General features: G+C 40.6%; 1 pseudogene across 1 annotated transcript; it reads right to left on the bottom strand.

Annotated features, from left to right (window-relative positions):
- Positions 1–1875: 1875 nt before the first annotated feature.
- LOC118357139 lies at positions 1876–3668 on the bottom strand (annotated as a pseudogene). The gene has a single exon (XR_004820180.1). The product of XR_004820180.1 is annotated as a 52 kDa repressor of the inhibitor of the protein kinase-like (transcript).
- Positions 3669–3908: the final 240 nt, after the last annotated feature.

Genomic DNA, 3908 nt, shown 5'->3' with positions numbered 1-3908 from the left:
TGTTTAGCAAGGAAAAAGGTGTGTAGACCACTAACAATACTTATTTCCCCTTAGCCACAGGAACATAGGCAGAGTACAGAATGGGCTCTAAGGGTAAGGCTCCTGACCCAGACTGAACCCCTTGCACTAAGATTCTAATCACAAAAATCACACTGTTTTGGTAACAGGTTCCTGGACAGTCTCCTGACTTATTTCCAGTGACTGCATGGCTTCATCCAGGCTGCTCATCACTGTGGTGGAGAGGAAAGCACTGGAATGAACATTCTCTTTTTCAAGAGACTTCATGGTTTCCAGGCTGAGCATCATTGTGCCTTCGCACGGCTTCCTTCGCGGCTTCACGGCCAAAAAGCGAATCAGCCTTTTGGCACGCTTGCGGTACCGGCGTCTCCCCATGATGAAGATTTCAACCTTGCCCTCGGAGTTGCGCTTTCTCATTTGGAGCAGGACTTTGAAATCCCGCTCGAATCCCGGGAGGAGGACTCTGTTTGGACCGAAAATCTTTTCCAGCAGACGTGCCTCTACGTGAAGCACTGATGGCTTCAGAAAGTGCTTAAACTTACACCAGGACTGCTGAGTGTGCATAAGGAGCCAACTCCTGGAAAGGGAACACTTCTTGCTGGCTCCTGGGCTGTGGGGTCCGGGCTGGGTCTTAACCCTGAAGGGCGCCATTGCTCGTACTCAGGACCGGATCTGCAGGAAGAGAGACCGGAGATTTTCTGAATGGTGAAGTGGACTCAAAAGTCTGCGCTATTTTTTTTTTTAAACAAAATTCACATTTTATTTAGGTTGAAATAAACTATACAAAATTGATTTTCTTCACCAAAAGTAACAGCAATATTTTCTGTATTATTCCTAGATAAACCACAAAACACTTATTTTTGTAGGTTTTCCAGGTTTTGTTTGTAAATCAAGACGAGGCAGTAGATATAGTCATGGAAAAAGACAGAGGAAAACAGACAAATAAGTTGTCAGTATCCACGGCCTCTGATCCTGTCTTGACCATGAATACAGGTGTTCAACATATACCTGCTAAAAAGCTTATGAAGACGTAGGTGTGCAACATACACTTGCTAAAGAGCTTGTGAAGCTGTAGGCTCAACAAAGGAATGTAAACAGCAACAACCCAATGTGGAACAACAATGGCAGGTTCTCCCATTCGAACTTTAACTGTAAACTTGTTCCTTTAAGTTCATTTGATAAAGACAAAATCTCTACTGCAATCCTTGCTTGGCAAGCTCACCTGTTTCTCTCTCTCTCTCTCTGTCTAGTAAATCTCTTAACTGTCCATTACAGATTTTTAACATACTAACATTCCTACCATTCAAAGGTCACTTGTGAGCTTCTTGTAACATTTTATAAAATGTATTCCTTCCTACCATGAGAGACAATGGACTCTGAAAAACAAACTGAGGGTTCTAGAAGGGAGCGGGGTGGGGGGAAGGGTTAGCCTGGTGATGGGTATTAAAGAGGGCACACTCTGCGTGGAGTACTGGGTGTTATGCACAAACAATGAATCATGGAACACTACATCAAAAACTAATGATGTAATGTATGGTGATTGACATAACAATAAAAATAAAAAAAAATAAAATAAATAAAAAAATAAAAAAATGTATTCCTTCCTCCCATACCTCTTCAAAATCTTTATCTTCTAAGAACTGATAACTCAATACTCGACAACTGGATCCAGTGATAATAAATGTTAGGTCTAAAATGACTTAACTAAAACAATTCCCCAGTGTCATTAGCAGAGATCCCATAGAAGTGTAATGTGGCACTTTCAATGCTATCTTCTTGAAGAACAGGTATGTCTCCAAAGCATGAGAGTTTAAACAGCGGCCATTTAAATAGGCAGATTATCAATGGCTAATGTACTCAATGAGAGGTCGATAAGTCAAGATATTCAATGATTAAGTGGCCTACATACACCTGACAGCTTTTCTGTAAGATGTTTTCAAATTTCTTACAGATTTTTCCAAATATCAAACGTAAGAGAAAGCCTACTTTAAAAGTCTCAGGTATTTCAATGGTTTCTGAGTTATCTGTAGGAAGTTCTGACTTAGTTGTATAGAGTTTGATATATGTGTCCAGCATTAAATCCAGATCATGTTTTATATCAGAATTTATGTTAAGCAAAGCCAAGTTACTTGACCTTTGGTGGGTCAAAGTGTTCCTTAGGTATGCTTTGAGACGCTTTCGCCCACTTTCATAGCGTTCATTCTCAACCTTCATCACAGGAAGAATACATAGGACTTTCAGCAATGCATAAACATTAGGAAAAAACTTGATGTCTGGTAGATGCAGGGCTTCATAAATGGTAGATGGAAGCTCTATATCTTTCCCTCTGTGTTTCCACTTGATTCTCTAGGAATGCAGCTCAGCTGAGAGTGTGTTGGGATTGGGCAAATCACTTCTGTACATGTCAGCATGGTGCTCCTCTGATGTATTAAATTTGAGCTGTCCCATGACAGAAGGTACAAGAGATAAGCATTTAAGAGCTTTGAGGTGCTGTTCTGAGAATATATCTTTCAGTTCCTGAATAAAGTGTTCCACTGTTGGAACACTTAGAGTTTCTTTATAGTAACTCTCAGAGGTGAGCTGAGATTCCTGGTTACCTTGCTGGGCTCTGCGGAATTTCCCAGGGAGTTTCATCTGAATATCAAGTTTAGTTGCCAAATTTGTGGCTTCTTCAAACCAAAATTCATGATAAACTTCAATGTTTTCCATCACTTCATTTAGTGAATACAGCACTGCAGTCAAACTACTGGCTGCAAAGAAGATATCAGAGGTTTGCCCTTGGAGATTTTTCCCAAAAGCTCTTGTAAAAGATAGGCCATTTTTAAGAAAAACAATGGTAACGATGAAATCAAAATTTGTTACTTCACTACAGAGTACAAAAGTTCGACCAGCTACATAGTTATTCCGTCTAATATTTGTATCACTATTTATACCATCTAAACATGTTAAGTGCTTATAGGAGGTCCACTAAAATTTCAAAAGCATCATGCCTGCCTGTCCACTGAGAATGGCAGATTTCCTTCAGTTCTTTACCCTTTTCCTCACTGTCTGAAAGAGGACAGAAATTACATTGTCAAGCTCTAAAAGCTGTTGTGGAGATCGATGGAAGAAAGAAGAAACTTCCTCAATTTTTCCTAATGCAACAGATACTCCTACAACAAGCACTGATTTTACCAACCACACATTTAAGGCACAGGAAGAGCAAAGTGGTAGACAGCTTGGGGATATTTCTCTAAAAGTCTAGAAGCAACGACTTTCATTTTGGAAGAAAATCCACTGGACACAGTGTAAGCCTGGCCACGACAATACTCCATGTTTAACCCCCACCTCTCAGTTACCATCGTGTGAAATTTTACAGCCAAAATTTCTACATCAGCTTCATAAGGCAAGAAGCCCACAAATTCCTCTCTCAGGTTATGAGATTCAACAACAAACCTCGCCAACACAGGCAAGTGTTCTTCCCCTGCTATGTCCACTACGTCATCAGTGGTAATGGAAAAGAAATGGGAGTCTCTCACTTCCCTGACGGTCTCCTCCCAAATGCAGCTGTCACAGATCTCTAGCATCTGTTTCTGCTGTGTTTTCGGGCAGAACAGTGTGTTAACCACTGTTGTCTCAAAGCGTTTTCTCAGAACCTCTTTGCCAGAATTTATTTTATTATTTTTTTAAATTTTTTATTGTTATGTTAATCCCCATATATTACATCATTAGTTTTTGATGTAGTGTTCCATGATTCATTGTTTGTGCATAACACCCAGTGCTCCACGCAGAACGTGCCCTCTTTAATACCCATCATTAGGCTAACCCATCCCCCCACCCCCCTCCCCTCTAGAACCCTCAGTTTGTTTTTCAGAGTCCATCATCTCTCATGGTTCGTCTCCCCCTCCGAT

The sequence above is a fragment of the Zalophus californianus genome, chromosome 7 (genome assembly GCF_009762305.2).
Source record: "Zalophus californianus isolate mZalCal1 chromosome 7, mZalCal1.pri.v2, whole genome shotgun sequence".
In the NCBI taxonomy this organism is placed as follows: domain Eukaryota; kingdom Metazoa; phylum Chordata; class Mammalia; order Carnivora; family Otariidae; genus Zalophus; species Zalophus californianus.
Note: the sequence above shows the minus strand (reverse complement) of the source record. Positions and strands in the feature narration are given on the sequence as shown.